This window comes from Castor canadensis, chromosome 6 (genome assembly GCF_047511655.1).
Source record: "Castor canadensis chromosome 6, mCasCan1.hap1v2, whole genome shotgun sequence".
Taxonomy (NCBI): domain Eukaryota; kingdom Metazoa; phylum Chordata; class Mammalia; order Rodentia; family Castoridae; genus Castor; species Castor canadensis.
Window position 1 is genome coordinate 88865197 of NC_133391.1, and position 19314 is coordinate 88884510.

The window sequence follows — 19314 nt, forward strand, 5'->3', positions numbered from 1 at the left end:
TACTTCATTGCCTCTCTAAATATTTTTGGATGCAGTGCATACACTAAATGACTTGCTCAGTCTGTTGCTCTTGTAATATGACAAGATTTTTTTTGTGATCCTACAATGACCTCCTACTTTAGCAAATTACATAGCTGTTGTATATCATTCTCCATGTTGAAAACTTTGTAGTCAGTACTGGAAATATCTTTAACCAGAGGGGAATGTGTTAAAAGAATTTGAATGTACTGTACTTTATTACGACTAGGTAAGAGGCATTTTGGTCCTGATAATGAGAGGCAACTGACATGATGTCTGGGATTAATAGACACAGGTGCTGAGGAGACCAAAGGATAACAGAGCTGGTCATTACCTGTAGCTTCACATTTAACCTAAACAATATCTGAAAGTAGAAAGTAAGTCATTGAACATTCTAGCAAGGGCAGAGCCCATTCTACTGTTCATCAGCTGTGTGTCTCAAATCAGCCTTGTATCTGTCAGGAATGTTAATGAGTCATAGGGTTAAACAGTTATGTGTTATTTGATTGAAAATTTAGTGTTAATGTTGGCTTTTAATAGGCAATAAAAACTGTAATTTGTCCTCAGAGATTTGTACAAAACTACTGGCACTCCCTTTTAGCATGTGAAGAGGCAGAAATTGAGGTTATATAATTCAATATTTGATCTGTGCTTAAGGTCATGTTGATGAAGAAATTCCAAAGATAAAAATAGGAACAAAAAGTGCTTTGTAATTTAAAATATTCTTTCTTCTTTTCTTGATGTACATATTTGACTTGGGAGGCAGAAAAAGTGGTACTTTCATTTCCAAGGAAGAGACCACGTTACTTTTGTTGTAATATAAATGTTTTCCTCCAAATCTCTAAAATACTGGTGCCTGCCATCTGTTTGTCATGTAACTATCAGGCAGTTTCAAACATTAAATTCAGATCATGGCATTACCCTGAGTAACATCTTATTCTCAATGAATTTGGAAACAAGTCTAAAGTTCCTTATAATGGAAAAAACCCATTGATATTTTTTAAAATTGAGGGGATAGTGGTTCTATGGCTGTTTTGCTTTATTGTAGGAGATATTCCTTTGTACTGCAGCACTGGATCCTGGGCACAAAATGCCAGCAGAATTCCATCCTCATACAGTATGACAGTGTTCAGTGTTTTCAAAATAGCATGGTACTGTACACCCAGCTGTAAACTACTGGCATGGAGCAGAGGGCATGGAGAACTGATCCTTGTCAATCCCTCTGCTCTCTTCTCTCACATTCACTGCCTTGTTTCTGGTTCCACCATGACCCTAATTCTTGAACACTGAAAGTAGGAGCAGAATTTTTGTATTGCTTTTCACATAGCAAGCTTAATTTTATTTTCCAAGGTTAAGCTAAAATTCTGCTTTCTCAGAATAGCCTTCCCAACTATACTTTCTAAATTTATCTATCCAGTTGATCCTCAGCTTTTTCTGTGATATCACTTTGCTTAATTCTTCCACTGTATTTAACACAAACACAATTCCCATGTTTATTTGTTTATATGTTTTCTCTCTGTCTCCCTGCATTAGCAAGAAAGCTTGATGTAAGCAAGGACTTTTTCATTTTTGTAACATATCCCCTAGAATGCAGCAAATTTTCCTCCTCCTCCTCCTCCTTCTTCTTTCTTCTCTCTCTCTCTATATGCACACATATACATATTTTTGTTATTTAGAAAAGGGTTTGTTGAACACAATATCTTCATTTTTATAAAAATTAATTAGCATAAAATAGGTGTACAGGGGGACACACTGTGATATTTACATATGTACTTACAAAATATATTATTTAGATTTGCTGCTTCCATCATTCTTCCTCTTTCCTCCTACACCCCCTTTTGAGAACAATTTCAATCAGTTTCAATCTTTTATTTTCATATGTGGAGTATCTTCATTTTTTGAGAAGTATTGCACTTTTACAGTGTACTTTTCTTTGGTGAAGCAGTGTATTTTTCCAGTGCATTTTATTAAAATAGTGATTGATACTTATACTATCATAGGATACAAGAATAGTGGCACACAGGTCTTAGCCCTGAAGAAATCGGACTCATTTTTCTATAAACAAGGTTTGTTCAAGTCTTAGAAGACTCATGAGACCATTTTATAATACTTTAACACAACATGGTGGTCATGTGACTTTTTGAATAATAAATGAGTACAAACACAGAGTCAGAGTCCAGTTCAGTTACTTCAGTGCTGGGTGTCCATGGGACAGCACTGCAAGTTGAATTCTTCTATCATAAAATGTCCAAAGCATTTCATTGTGATGGCTCTCCCTTCCAATTCCAAGGGAATTTAGGCATTCTAATTAGTAACTTCTCATCAATTTAACAGTTTCACACATAAGGATATGTTGACATATCATAAAAATGATTATATAAATAACAATGGATATATTTTATAGGTATAAAAATAGCTAAATCAGTTCCATTTTCTTCAGTGATGGCAATTTATTTCAGTGCCTTCTTGACATACTTTGAAGCAGGTTGATAATCTTGAAGATTATTAAGAAGTGTGAGACTATAAATTCTTTCTAATCTAGATCCTAAAGAAGAGGCAAAGAATAATTCCTCAAAATAATCCCATTATAACAAAAAAACTTTTAAATCTATGACAAAATTTATCTTCCTGATTAAGAATTACATTCTTAAAAGATACATATTTTCAGACAGTATTGCCTACTCATGATTTTATGTTTTTAAATACCTCAATCACGGACAATATTTTAGATTTTGGGACCGAGGGTGTAACTTGGCTGTAGAGATCATGCTTGACATGTGTGAGGAATTGAGTTCAACACAAAGACAAAAAAAAAATTGATAATGCTCTGTACTTCATAAGGTATTTAAAAATATGTCTTCTTATCTCATTCTCAGAATTCTAAATCCAGCATTCTTAAAGGCATTTCTCCATAATTATTAGGAACTGGTCAGAACGAGCCCAGAATCCACTTATTTAACCTTCAAATCTTCATGTTCCAACACACTTTGACAGATGATCCTTTAATTATAGTTATATCTAAATATTCTGCTCAAGCCCTATATAGCTAAAATCCTTAAGTTTTCATAATAGATGAAATAAGAAGTAAATATAGGTAATAAATTACAGTGACCATCTGTCTCAGTTTGCCTAAGGTGTCACAGTTTATGCCTGTCAGCCCTTTTTTCTCATCTGTCCCACCTTCTTTCACTCCCAAGTATGCTCTAGCTTAGATCATAATCTATAGCATAATTATTCTATTCTATTCCACAGTTATATTTTATTGTATTGTTATAGTATAATGTGTTCTATTTATTTTATTAGTAAACTAATATTATACAGAATTCTTACTAAGGAAAATGAAAAAGAAGACATGAAAAAGCAAGAGATGTAAAATGGAGCATAGTAAGCCATAGAAGAAATGGAGACCACTTACGGATTTTCTCTAAGAAAGTTCAAGCTGAAACATGCTTGGAAAGTCATAGTTCACACAACCATTGTATGTTTGGCAGACAATCCATTCAGGTAGTGATTGGAGCAGCATTATAGGTCAATGTTTACTCAAGGATATATTGCTCTCAATCAATGTATTAGAAATCCTGCACCAATCAACTCCAACTATTCTCTTCTTCCACTCCTTTTGTCAATATACTTGTCAGAAAATTGAAGCCAAAGCCATCAAGACCAGGTGAATAAGATTTTATTACTGTTCAGTTTCAGTGAGAATCACACATTCTGGGCTGGACTCCAGAAACCTGTTGTGGGATTCTTCCCAGAAGAGCTATCAGATCACATTTGCTATCTGCTTCTGAAGCAGATTGGATGGCAGTGTTTTACAGGTGCTTCACATAGATAAAAATATAATATGAGAGAGGAAAGTAAGGGAAGACCATATGGAGATTTCCTCCCATTTTATCAGGGGCCAAGGGGTACCCATGCTAGAGCATGCACACGAGCCACTGAAAACCAAGTGACAGTTTTCTAACCATTATGTATTCATTGAAGAGAACCAAAGGAGGCCTTTTTCACATTGCATATTGGTCTTTGCTAGGGATTTAACTGAGCAAATTAAAATGGACAACTCTCATTAATTTTAGAAGCTAAGGAAATGATGCAAGGCAGTCCATTGATACTGAAGACTCAAGTATAGCAAGACCCATCTTGAGGTTAAAAGAAATGCTTATAAAACCAAAGTCAAAGCAACTGAAGGCTTTATACCACTACATACATTTTTTTCTTCACTTTTTAATAGGAACTATTACTTGAGATATAATTCACACACCATAATATTCATATTTTTAAATATTGTATAATTCAGTTTTTTAGTATAATCATAAATTGTCCAATCACCACTGTATAAATTTAGAACATTTTATCACCCCTCAAAGAAATCCCTAGTCCATTAGCAGTTATTTCTTTTTTTATTATTATAATTCATTTATTCACATGTGCATACATTATTTGGGTCATTTCTCCTCCCTACCCCCCTCCCCCACCTTCTTTCCCCTTCTCCCCTCAGTTCAAGGGAGGTCGTGTTCTGCCTTTATCACTAGTTTTGTTGAAGAAAAGAGACAAGTATAATAAGGAAGCCAAAGTGTTTTTCCTAGTTGAGTTAAGGATAGCTATCCAGAAATATTCCTAGCCTTGCTTTGGTGTACACGTGATATGACCCATGTTGATTCATCTCTAACTGGTCTTTACCCTGGTTATTGTTCCCCTTCACATGATAACCTCTGTAGCTTTAAGGTTTCTGTATTAGCTCCTCTGGAGTGGGAACATCAAACACTTTCATGTTTTGGGTTTTCTACCTATTTCTATATCACCCATATGTGCTCTCCCCTTGTCATGTGATCCCACTCCAACCACATTCTGCATTTGCCCTAGATCTAAAGTCCACATATGAGGGAGAATATAGGAATTTTGATCTTCTGAGCTTGGCTGACCTCATTCAGACTGATGTTCTCTAGTTCCATCCATTTACCTGCAAATAATATGGTTTCATTCTTCTTCATGGCTGCGTAAAATTCCGTTGTGTATAAATACCACATTTTCTTGATCCATTCATTAATAGTGGAGCATCTTGGTTGTTTCCAACTTGGCTATTGTGAATAGTGCTGCAATAAACATGGTGTGCAGGTGCCTCTGGAGTAACTTGAGTCACATTCCTTTGGGTATAACCCAGGAGTAGGATTGCTGGATCATAGGCAGGTCTATGTTTAGATTTTCAAAAAGTCTCCAAAATTTTTTCCAGAGTGGGTGCACCAGCTTGCATTCCCACCAGCAGTGGATTAGGGTTCCTTTTTTCCCACATCCTCTCCAACACATATTGCCGGTGGTGTTTTTGATAATGGCTATTCTAACAGCAGTGAGGTGGAATCTTAGTGTGGTTTTTATTTGCAGTTCCTTTGTGGCTAGAGATGGTGAGCATTTTTTCATGTGCTTTTTTGCCATTTGAATTTCTTCTTTTGAGAAAGTTCTATTAAGTTCAGTTGCCTATTTTTTAATTGCTTCATTGATTTTAGGAGAGTTTAGTTTCTTAAGTTCCCTGTATATTCGGGTTATCAGTCCTTTGCCTGATGTATAGCTAGCAAATATTTTCTCCCACTCTGTGGATGGTGGGTATAGTTGTGTAGATTCATATCTGGATCTTCTATTCTGTTCCACTGGTCTTCACATCTGTTTTTATGCCAGTACCATGCTGTTTTTATAGCTATTGCTTTGTAATATAGGTTGAAGTCAGGTATTGTGATACTTCCAGCATTGTTCCTTTTGCTGAGTATTTCCTGAGCTATTCATGGTCTCTTGTATTTCCAAATGAATTTTAGGGTAGATTTTTCAATCTCTTTGATGAATGTCATTGGGATTTTGATGGGAATTGCATTAAACATGTAGATTGCTTTTGGTAGTATAGCCATTTTTACTATGCTGATTCTACCTATCCATGAACATGGGCTATCTCTCCACCTTCTATAGTCTTCCTCAATCTCTTTCTTCAGAGGTTTGTAGTTTTCCTTGTAAAGGTCATTCACATCTTTTGTTAAGTTTATTTCTAGGCATTTGATATTTTTTGAAGCTATTGTAAATGAAATTATTTTCATATATTCTTTCTCATTTTGTTCATTATTAGTATATAGAAAAGCTAATGATTTTTGTAACTTGATTTTGTATCCTGCCATCTTGCTATAGCTGTTGATGGTGTCTAGGAGTTTTAGGGTAGGGTTAATTGGGTTTTTAAGGTATAGAATCATATCATCTGCAAATAGGGATATTTTGACAGTTTCTTTACCCATTTGTATTCCTTTTATTTCTTCTTCTTTCTTTAAGGCTCTGTCTAGGAATTCCAGTGCTATCTTGAATAGGAGTGGGAATAGTGGGCACCCTTGTCTTGTTCTTGAGTTTAGGGGGAATGGTTTCAGTTTTTCACTGTTAAGTATGATGTTGGTGGTAGGTTTGTCATATTTAGCCTTTACAATGTTGGGGTACATTCCTCCTATTCCTAGTTTTCTTAGAGCTTTTATCATGAAGTGGTGTTGGATCTTGTCGAAGGCTTTTTCTGCAACTATTAAGGTGATGAAGTGTTTTTTGTCTTTTCTTCTATTGGTGTGCTGAATTCCATTTATAGATTTGCATATGTTGAGCCACTCCTGTATCCCTTTGAGGAAGCCAACTTGGTTATGGTGTATGATATTTCTGATGTGTTGTTGGATTCAGTTTGCCATTATCTTATTAGGGATATTTGCATCAATATTCATTAAGGTCATTGGCCTATAGTTCTTCTTTTTGAAAGTGTCTTTGTCTGGTTTTGGGCTGAGAGTATTATTGGGCTTCATAAAATAAGTTAGGCAATGTACCTTCCCTTTCTATTTCATAGAACAGTTTAAGGAAAGTTGGTATGAATTCTTCTTTAAAAGTCTGACAGAATTCAGCAGTGAATCCATCAAGTCCCAGACTTTACTTTTTTGGGAGGCTCTTGATTGCTACTTCAATTTCATTTTGTGTTGTACTTCTATTCAGATGACTAATATCTTCTTGGTTCAGTTTTGGGTGGTTGTAACTTTCTAGAAATCTGTCCATTTCTTCAAGATTTTCAAATTTGTTAGAGTATAGGCTCTCAAAGTAGACTCTGATGATTTCCTGGATTTCTGTGGTGTTTGTAGTTATCTCCCCTTTTGCATTTCTGATTTTACTGATTTGGGTTTTTTCTCTCCTCATTTTAGTCAGGTTTGCCAGGGGTCTGTCAATATTATTTATTTTTTCAAAGAACCAGCTTTTTGTTTCATTGATTCTTTGTATTTTTTTATTTGTTTCTATTTCATTGATTTCAACCCTTATTTTAATTATTTCTTTCCTTCTGCTTGTTTTGGGATTTGCTTTTTCTTGTTTTTCTAGGAGTTTGAGATGTAGTATTAGGTCATTGATTTGGGATCTTTCTGTCCTATAAACTTTCTGCTTAGTACTGCCTTTGCTATGTCCCATAGGTTCTGGTAGGTCATGTTTTCATTTTCATTAACATCTAGGAACCTTTTAATTTCCTCTTTTATTTCATCAATGACCCATTCGTCATTGAGCAATGTGTTGTTCAGTTTCCAATTGTTTACATGTTTTTTACTGCTGTTTTTGTTGTTGTTTTCTAGTTTTAATTCTTTGTTATCAGATAGAATGCATGGGATTATTTCTATTTTCTTATATTTGCTGAGGCTTACTTTGTGCCCTAAGATATGATCAGTCTTTTAGAATGTTCCATGGGCTGCTGAGAAGAATGTGTATTGTGCAGAAGTTGGATGAAATATTCTGTAGACAACAGCTAGGTCCATTTGATATATGATGTGATTTAGTTCTAGGAATTCTTTATTGATTTTTTGTTTGGATGACCTATCTATTGGTGATGGTTGGTATTAAGGTCTTCCACTATCACTGTGTTGAACTTTATATATGTTTTTAGGTCCTTCAGAGTATGTTTGATGAAATTGGGTTAATTGAAATTCTGTGTATATAGGTTGATAATTGTTATTTCCTTTTGGTGTATTTCCCCTTTTATTAGTATGGAGTGTCCTTCTTTGTCTCATTTATCAATGTAAGTTTGAAGTCTACTTTGTCCTGTTTTGGGGGACCATTGGCTTGGTAAAACTTCTTCCAGCCTTTCACTTTCAGCCAGTGCTTATTTCTTTCAATGAGGTGGGTCTCCTGTAGGCAGCAGATTGTTGGATCTTCCTTTTTAATCCAGTTTTCCAGTCAGTGTCTTTTGATGGGGGAATTTAGTCCATTAACATTCAGTGTTAATATTGATAAGTACGTGGTGATCCCTGTCATGTAGTTGTCTTTGTTGACTAAGGGTTTGATTGTATGCAGCTGAATAAATGCTACTCTCTACTTTCTTGCCTTTTCTTCTCCTGAGATTTGGTTTTGCTTGCCCTTTTGTGGTTTTGTTTGCTTATATTATCAGTGTGCAGAATTCCTAGGAGGATCTTTTGAAGTGGTGGCTTGGTGGTCATATTGTTTCATCTATTTTGAATGATAGTTTTGTTGGTTAAAGTATCCTAGGATTGAAGTTATTTTCATTCAGTGCTTGGAACAGTTCACCCAATGCTCTTCTTGCTTTTAATATTTCTGTTGAGAAGTCTTCTGTGATTTTTATGGGTTTACCTTAGTATGCTATTTGTTTTTTTTCTCTCTTACAGCCTTCAATATTCTTTCTCTATTCTCTGTACTTGTTGTTTTAATGATAATATGTCGTGGGTTAATTTTATTTTGGTCAGGTCTGTTCAGTGTTCTGGAGGCTTCTTGTACCTGAATGGGCATAATTTTCTCCAGATTTGGGAAATTTTTTGTTATTATTTTGCTGAATATATTACACATTCCTTTTGCTTGCACCTCTTCTTCTTCAATGCCCATGATTTTCCGGTTTGTTTGTTTTTTTTATGGAGTCAGTGAGTTCTTGCATTTTCTTTTCACAGGTCTTGAGTTGTTTAACTAATAAATCTTCGTTTTTCCTTTAATTGCCATTTCATCTTCAAGTTCTGAGATTATGTCTTCTGTTTGTTCTATTCTGCTGGAATGGCCTTCCATTTTGTTTTCTATTTCTGTTTCATTCTTTTTTCTGAGGTTTTCCATGTCGTGGGTTACTTCTTTTTTAATATTGTCAATTTTTGCCCTTAATTCATTTATCTCTGTGTTTATAATGATCTTTGTTTCAGTTTGGTGTTTGTTTAGGGCTCCTATATTTCATTTATTTGTTTCTGTGTTTTTTCATATTCTTTAGTTTTGTTGTCTTTTAATTTCTTGAGTACCTCCTGTACATTTTGGTTGACCATGTCTAGTAGCATCTCTATGAAATTCTCATTAATTATTTGTAGAATTTCTTCTTTCAGGGTGTTCTTGTGGTCTTCGTTGGGTTCCTTGGTATAGTTTATCTTTGTTTTGTTGGAGTCTGGATCTGGGTATCCGTTTCATTCATTTCATCTAAATCCTTTACTACTTTATTTTTGGAGATAGAATGGTTTCCATTGCCTTTTCTTCTTCCCATATTTTCACTAGGTACTGTTTCCATCCCTAGACTATGTGTAATTTAGCATTAGCTGTGTTACAATATTAATACTAACAAAATTGTGAGAGAAGGGTGATAAGAGAAAGAGAAGGAATGATAAAAGGAAGAGAGAAAAGAGGAAAAAAAGAAAAAAGAAAAAAATGTGGGAGAGATGGTGGGTGATCAAACAGCAAACCAAGCTGACAAACCCCTAAAGAAGGGAGGAGGAAAACAATCACTAGTTCTGGAACAGTAGAATTGCAGGCTTAGTTGTTATTATTCCTTTAGTGTCCAGTCCAGTCTGTGTGAATCTCAGGCATGCTTGGAGCCTGGTGGAGAGGTTATCTGGAAATCCTGTAGAGCTGGGGCTGGCTCCACCCAAGGGGTGGGGTTCCTGGTGAGATGGCAGATGCAGCTGTCCCAGTAAGGTAGGGCTCCAGTCATTCCACACAGAGCTGGAGCCTGGCAGGGCCTCATGGGTGGGGGAAGTCTGAGGTTCAGGGGTCTGGTCATCCCATGCCTAGCTGGGGCTCAGCAGGGCTTGAAGGGCAGTGGGCTGGGTGAGGGGGCCAGGTATCCCAGACAGCTGTGGGACCAGCTCTGGGCTGGGGTCTGGAACTGCCGGTGGGTGGAGATCCTAGTGTGTTCTGGGTGTGGTTCAGGGCTGTGGCCTGACATAGCCTGAGGGGCAGGGAGTTTGGCAGAACATAGCACTGGCTCTGCAGACCTACAGGTTGGTGATTTGGCAGGCTGGCTGTTCTTTTATTAGATCATGACATGGAGAAGCCTTCCACAATCTAAGGGTTTAGAGTGCTGTATTTTTGGCTCTCCCTGGTACTTTACCACAGCCAGGCATGTCTCCAGGTTCTTGGCAGGGTCTCTGGTTGAGGAGCCCAAGAGGTCTTCTGCTCTGTCTCTGTCACCATCTTGGATCTCTATCTATATACTTTTAAAATGTATGTATTCAAGAAAATCTCAAGGTAAAAATTCTCAAGATTGAAATTTTCTATTCCTTTTTATCATGTTTTCCATCTAGAATCCAGTTTGCTTCTCTTTTCTCCAAAAAATCTCTACTCTTTTCTGGGATGAGTTTAAAATCATTGATTTTTACCCCACATTTAATAGCTGTCATCATTATTTCTCAAATGCAGTATACCCTGAATAAAAGAAATATATAAGCAATGAGAAAGAGTGATCAAGAAAATGGCCTAATATTTTTTAGTGTGTGTTAAATCCCTGATTGAGTGCTTTGTGTTTCATTTCAGTTTTATTGTATGATCTCAAAACAACTTGTGTGTTTTAAGCATCACATCCTGAATTTAAAGGTGAACTTATTCTCAAAGAAGTTTAGTAGCTTATTAAGGTCATACCACATTTGATTCGGCACTGTCATTTTAGTTTATCTTTCCTACTCCCTTCATCAGAAAAGTTTATGATATCTCAAGCTTTGTACTTAGATCACTGGAAAGAAAAAAGCAAAATAAAATTATGATTTGTTTTAAACATGACTATCTAATGTAATTTTCTCTCTCAATTTTAGCAGTTCACTGTTAAAGAAAAAAAGCACCATTGATGGAAATCAATTTTACTAAACTTCAATCATTAGTCCAAGATAATAGGGAATATTTCTGGGGGTGGGGAAGCTAGGAAGTCATGGTCTTCTGAAAATTCCCTTATATGTTAAAATGTCTTCTGTATTAGATACTTGATGGAATCCCACACTTGGGATATTTTTTTAAAGATAATGATAACAACATGAAATATTTTTCCATAAAAAGTAGAGGATAGTTAACCCTGATTCTGAATCATTTAAATAGTAACAAGTATTCAGCTACTTTACTATAAACCAATGAACTCAGAAGTAAAGAGAAGTCATTATTTTGTAAGAAATGATTAAGTAGGATATAACAAAATTTATGTTATACCTATTATTTGAAGATGCAAAACTCAAGAAGTCTATAACATGAAATGCTTTTCTCAATATCTGAGTTCTGAAAAAGTACTGTTCTCTCTGGAGAAGATATTTCTGCAGCACTTCTTTTTTCAATGCTGTCATGGTTGATCAGAGACAATAAAAAAAGTATTTACCACATTATATGCCCTCCATTATGATAGAACTTTTCTATTTGAAAAGTATTGACCATCAGTGAATTTAACTACAGTCCAGAAACTATACCTTTCAAAATCATCTTTGTTACATGGTTGGAAATGGTACATTCCTTGTTGTGTGCTTTTTATGTAACACTTGCACAAAGTCTTTGAATTTTACTCTGACAATTGATTTTTTTATGCCAAACCATTTATATATCAGAGATAACACTGAGATAACACCAAAACTACACACACACACACACACACACACACACACACACACATATTTCTTTTCTTTTTTTTTTTATTAAAGCAAAGCTAATAAATGTGAAATTCTCTCTCCACACTCAAGATATCAAGGTAAGGAAGATAAGTTTGAAAAATTGCTCTAATACATCAGAAAATATAAAAATCAATAAGCTATAAAAGCTAAAAAGCTTCTTCAATTTTGCCCCCTTATTGCTCAGTGTAGGTGGCCAGAGCCCAGAGAACAATCTAAGGTTGCAAAAAAGCCATTATACATCTCGTTGTGTATTGCAGACAATATGTGCAGCCCCAACAGGCAGGGACAAGTGTGCATCTACCAAAGAATAAGGAGCTCTGAATGGCCTCTAAATTCCTCCCCGTTTGATTGAGAGCTGAAAAGTGTGCTTGAGAAATCAGGTAGTGAAGAATGTGGTTTTTGTCACTTTTGTGTGAAAATAAAACAGACACAATGAGCATTTCCCCGTCCCTTTTCTTTGTCTGCTATTTTTCAGGCATAGGATGTGTAGGGTGCTTTATGTTGGTGTACATAACTGTCAGACTCCAGAAAGACAATGAAATGCAGCATCTCATGGTAAACAAAGTCTATACCTCAATGATCTGTGATAAGAATAATCTTGGTTAAACAATTTAAAATTATACTTTTTTGAGGATACATGTGGAACATGCAAGAATCATTCCAATATAGCTAAACAAAGTTTATTGTTTATATCCAGAATCATTCAGGATAGAGCTAAACAAAGTTGTTTTTGACCAATGGTCTCCAGACATATTATTTTTAATCACACATCACTTTTATGACCATATGTTTGTGTATTTATTTGTTTTTGCTTTGTCTTGCTGTGCATGTGTGCATGCACAAGGCTTCCTGAATGTTGGAAATTAAACTCAAGGCCTCATTGTGCATACTAAGCATGCACTCTGCCACTGATCTGTACCTCTAGCCCTATGAAAACATTCATAACAGATATCATCAATACCTATTTTTAAATAAATACAGATGATGTATTTATAAATCGTGAATGTTGTTCATCATATTTAACCAGCGTAATGTGAAGGATGAGATAAAACCTGAACATCTAGAGAACTTCTTGCATCACCACAAATCATCTTACCTATTGCTTGAAATGTTAAAGGCATAACACACTATGGAGTCGTTTGTTTTTGAGTGTTCTGGTTTTCATTGGAACTTCAGCTTTTTTAGAGTCAAGTTTATAAAGAAAGGAAGGTTCTATTTCCTCCCTTCTTTTCTTTTTGTTTAAATTGGGTAGATTATAAAATTAAGTACAGTAGATCTTTGACATTTAAGATCCTTGTAAAATCTTCAATTTCTAAATATAATTCCATCATTTAGGTTGAACATGGGCAATTAATTCTTTGAATCCATTTCTTACTCTTTTTTTTTGTGCTTTTCTATATTCAGAATTTGGAAATCAATATTTCCAAGAGTCCCTTAGAGGTCGAGTCCTGAAAGCAAGTTAGGTTTCAACTGTTAAATGTCTTGTACAAGCATCAAATCCGGTAGATAGGGCAAATGCTATCTCAGTGATGATTTGGACTATCTTCTAGCATTACATCATTAGACATAGGAAACAGACTTCTAGTATTCACTCAGGACTACAGACCATTGTCATGAGATAATAAATGTAAAAGCAGCATGCCTGGTTGCAAATATGGTGATGTGTTCTTGAACTAAAATGTTATAGTTGTAATATCTTGCTTTCTAGTCTTTTTGACAGTGACAGAATTAGTGGCTACCTTGTTGGGTTAGTTCTGAGGATTTTGAGAGTCTCTCCTTATCCCCATTCAGTTCATTCTTGACTCTCCATATATACAGTCTTAATTAAGTATATTCAGTGCCTTTATGATAAAAATAGATGGTAAAATTTCTATTTAATCAATTCAACTCTAACAAAATAAGCATAAAATATGACATAATAAGTAAAAAACAACAAAGCAAAACTAAAATGAATTTTCTACTTAGACAACTAACTTGGTCAACTTCTTTGTGAACAGAAGCCTCCAAGCAAAAGTGATTTGAATTATTACTTGTGTAAAATTAATGATTAACATTTGTCACAATCCTTTAAGATTATTTATGAATATGTGAAATTTCATGTTAAATACCTGAATACCAAGAGACTACTGTACTTATTAGACTTAAAATTTATAGCCAATAGGAAACATAATATAAACAGTAACACAGGTATGCCCATATAAAACTTTTACTTACTATTTCATCCTGTTAAATTATATTCCAAAACATAATAATAGTTAATAGTTGAAAAGTCACTTGGTCTGAAAATACATGAGTGTGCCAGGTAAGGGGATTACATGCTAAGTTGATTTATCACCAACTTTTAAGATTTCTATTCATTTTGTATTTCAACCAGGCATTCTAATCTTCACTGTGAAAATAACATTATATACCTTTACAGATTACATTTGCAGTTATAGACTATAAAATCATATGGAATCAAATGTTGGGTACTTTAAACAATCTGGTTATCTAAAAGTCTTTAAATAATTTAACTGTATAAAATCATCCATCATAAAAAATATAAAATATCTTGAGTTGTAGAAGCTACACAGTAAAATCTGTCTTCTAATTAAGGTAATTAAGCATCCATGTACATATTTACCTCTTTTTTTAATGTGAAAATGAGATATTTTCATTTCACCTAAATTTAAATAAGAGTGTTTAGTTATATACTTAAACATTAACTCCACAAGTATGTTAAGTAACTTAAATAATAAATAATATGTTAGAAAGATACTTTAAGAGTCTATAAAATGCTTTGCAATGAGATAGCTAAATATTCTTTTCTAAAATTATATGAAGTATCTTTTTTATCCTAATTACAAAAAAGACAGGAAAGAGAAATAGTAAATGGAATGTAGCCAATGTGCAATAATGTCATATAGTTAAAAATCTAAGACAATTTAATTATAAATTCTTAGTGTTATAATATTACTTGTGCTCAAAGAACACACAAGATTAAAACAATAGGGAATGCAAACTTTCCTGTCGTTAAATGTAAAATTTAGAAGTAGGGTCCTTTTAGAATCTAATATATTTTTTACCTATGTGCTTTAACCAATTATAAATACATATTTATGTTAGTTTTCATGCTCAATAAAGTGTCTTCTTAGGTTGTCAGTAACTTCAAATTCAAATATTACATATTGTCTTGGACTTGCCTAGTCATCCTGCTCTAGTTTTCTTTAGAGGTTAATAATATTAATGTCATGCAAATACACACACCCTTATAATCTAAGTCCTTGAAAAGTAAGGCCACACTTTTCTAATTATGTGAGGCCAGAGAATATGTCATGCTAACCACAAAATGCTTCTCAAAAGGATCCTTTTCTACTGTTTCACTCTTCTTAAAAGGCTCATTCCTTTCAAACTTTTCTCATTAATTTTTCCCAACAGTCTCTCAAACTCCTGATTTACTGTTCTTTTCTCACATTACTCAATTTTCCTGATGGCTTGCTTGTTCTAGCCTTACCTGTCACAAGTTAGTCTTTTCTTGACATGTTCAGTTCTTCATTATACCTATTGCTTCACTCAGTACAAACTTACAAACCAAAATTATCTCACCCTTTAGTAGGCAGAGCAAAGAGATGGCTTTAAACACTAATGACTTCCAATGATTTTCCTCATAACACACAGTAAATGGTCAATAATAGGATAGAATTAACAGGATAATTGTATAGTTTCAGTGCTTTTTAATTCACTGGTGGTAGACAAAATTGGTGGTTGAAGTAAATATGTACTACTTACAGACATTTGAGCAAACTAGTTTCATTTTGAAGTACATACTCCCTCCTGGGAATGAAACAGTATTGTATACTGATCCTGCATGCGTAAATGTTAACACTGGCTTTGGTTTGGGACAGTCTAAACTTTAAAGCTCAGATAAGCATATAAGTAGTCTTAAGAGCTACATTTTTAAGCTTATCATGGGGAAAAGTAATGCAAGAATTGGTATGAGTTATTTTTAAAAAGTGGTAAGAGAAATGTACTCAGTATAAAGTATAAACTTCAAGATGAAACTTTAAGTAAACATAATTTTTTAAGTTAAAAAAATCCTTTTGTGACATCAGTTCTGTCTTTACTTCAGGATCACCAATGATAAGTCATTTTAATTACTTTTCATCTTTATAAGAATGAATGCCAGAGAGGTGGTGAAATGGACAGCAAAGTTTGCTTCTAAGTCCTAAACTCTGTTATACTATCTACCAAGTCACTTAGGTTTTATTAAAAAATAAATTATTATGTCATGGAATAAGTATTTATGAAAACATTAGTTACCAAATTCCTATAATAAAGTTAAAAGACATTGATATTTTCACCAAGATTTAAGGAATTTCAAAGGTATGTATAATCTAAAAATACTTGTACCCATTTACATGAAACCATGTAAAGCTCTGTTTTTTCTTAAACTCTAACCAACAATTCATTCTTCCATCTTTTACCATTAACAAGAAGGTTTTATTCAATGGCTTAATATTAAAATATGGTAAATTAATACCTCTTAAGCTTTTTTCACCAAGTATTCTAATCCTGCTTTTTATATAGTTCTCTAATATAATATACATATTCCATTTTTAGTTGGTACAGCATAATGGAATGAAAGAATCCAATGTGTTTTCTGATCAAGCCATTTAATGTTAGAATTCCATTCTGTTATTCAATAAATATCCTTAAGAAAGTTACTTCCCTGTTCATATAATACTTACTCAAAGAAAACAGGTAATAATTTCTTTTTCAAAGAGATATTAGGAAGATTCAAAGGGATGTATGATTCAGTGTGAATAGTAATCAAATGCAGGATTAAAAAGTATATAAAATTCTCTTCCCTTCTTTCCATAATAAGAAGATAAATCAAAATTAACAATGATGCTGGATAAACCCAAAGATACAGAAATTCATAACAGCCCCCAAAAACTTATGTTCCTTGAAACATGTGTATTACTATAACCTTAAAACAATAAGAAGTTATTAAAGGTCATTAGAAAAAGCAAAGTTAAAAAATAGCTAGCAGTGTCTATTGTTAGATATCTGTCTATATCTTCAGTTTGTTCAAGTCATCCTTTTTCAAGTAAGAGGAAGTTCTTACAGGTATCAGGATTGCTTTGCCCTGTGATTTCAATAGAAAGAGAGGCTTTGACCTTTCAAACTTCTTCTTGTGCTCCTATCATTTACTGAACCCTGAAACACTTTTATCTCTGTACAGGGTATTCACTGCCTTTCCACTTACAGGCTAAGTTTCCTTATTTCTTTAAAGCTAGAGCCTAAAGAAGATATCATTTATTGTTTTTCTATAAAGTACAATCTCAAGTATAATTCCAGTTATCATTTAGAAATTGCTACTTCTGGCTGAGGTCTCTGCCTCATTTTAAGCATTTAGTGCCTGTTCTTGCTTCTTCCCTTATCCACTTTAAGATACAATCCTTATTCCCATTTGTAATAATGAATATCATTATCACCTCATTTATATTACCTATCTAACGATTTTATTCATTTAAGCAAAAATGATTGCTCCTTACTATGGTGTTACAGAAAATAATTTTGGGTCCCAAAGATGTAGGAATGAGTTAGAAAAGATAGCTATAAAGGCTTTGTGAACATTGCCGAAGAAAGAGTTGAGTCCAGAACAGACCAATTGGTGGGTCAGGGATGTCAGGCTGCATAGCAATTGTGAGAGTAATGGTTGGAAAACTTTGGTAAAGAATGAGAAGTATACACATGTAAGTAAATGTAAAAATGATAAAATAAAAGGAGAAAAGAAAAAATAAAGTAATATTTCTGATTTTAAAAAAAGGATGAGAACTATTTCTAAGATTACAAGAAGAGTGTCTTAATTGAAAGGATAACAAATTCATTTTTAAAATGTGATTGGTAAGTTAGAACTGAAAAAGCAATGACATTAGAATTGTAAGAAGTTACCATTCCAAAATAGTTTGTAGATATTTTATAAAAGTATTTACTTTCTGAGTGCAGGAAGATAGGTATTAAATTGAGTTTTAAATTGGGGATATGAGTTGTGTGATAAGAACAGTGGAGGGCAGTAGTTTTGAGATCATTCATGAGATAGCCAAGTCATCCCCATTCTGAGTAAAGAATTACAATGAAGTAAGCATGTTACCTCACATAATATTATAGAGAAAAGGACAGCATATCTTGATGGATTATAAACTAATATTGAATTTTTTATCACAAACTATTATGCTAGACTTTAAATTATTAAAGATGAAACACTGCTCGGTACAATAAAGTCAATACATGAATAAAAATTTTGATTGGTGAAATGTAACAAGACTCTGATCTCTAAGAGTTGCTTTCTAATTTTACCACTTCATTAGATCTTTATCTGTTTTTGTAAACATTATGTTACCTAACTTGTAGATCTTGCTTATATAAATATATTATTTTTCATGATGTTGAGTCTCTGTAGCTTAGCAAAATTACCTAATTCTTCCTCCTCATCAGTTATGTCTATGATTAACCAACATTATTATTACTGTAATAGTCACATGCAGAAGAAAGATAAAGATATAGAACTACCTCTCAAAGAATTTATGACCTAGTATGGAATGAAATTAGCTACTAGATTGCTTGGGAATCAATTAATTTCTAAAATAAACATCATAGGATTACTGCAATGATTAAATGAACTTGTCAATAAAGAAGTACTTGGCAGATACTTGGTGCATGGTAGAATGTAATAATAGTTAAAGTTAATATCCCAAAGTTGAAACTGGCAAAAGCCAATATGCAGAATCAGCTGAGTGAATGACAAGAAAACCTGATTTTGGAAACCTAGTATTATACTCATTTAGTATGAGTGCAATGAAAATAACTGATCAAGTAAATTTGATCTTCATAATCTTGCTGAATTTCCAAAGCCAACTAAAAGTGATTTTTGGAGAGTTTATTTAGTCATGACTTCAATAAATTAGAACTATGAGTTTGTGTGTGTGTGTGTGTGTGATATTTAGGAAGCCAATAATTTGCCAAAAAAAAATAGTGATTTTAAGATAATCTCTTCCTTTTTTGGTACACAGTTAAATTTATTTCAGATATTCTGTTTACCTACTGATCCAGAAGTCAATTTTCTCAAAAACAGTTTATCACTGTCATCTCTCTGCTCATAATGATGAGAATTCCTTATTCTCAAGAAAAGAAGATAGTAGCAACTTTTAGAGATGGTTTTTCTAAATCTTCTTAGCCTGTAGGTGACTTACCTACTAGCATTACTCTACAAGACACTCCTTTCCATGGAGATCCATGTATCCAAACAAAATCCGATTTCCTGGGTTCTTCTCTTCTAAACTGCAATGGTATATTTGCCACTCATCTACTCAATCCAGCAAGTCTTTCCATTCTGCCTTAAAAACCTAATTTAACTCAAATTTTATGTCAGTTCTTT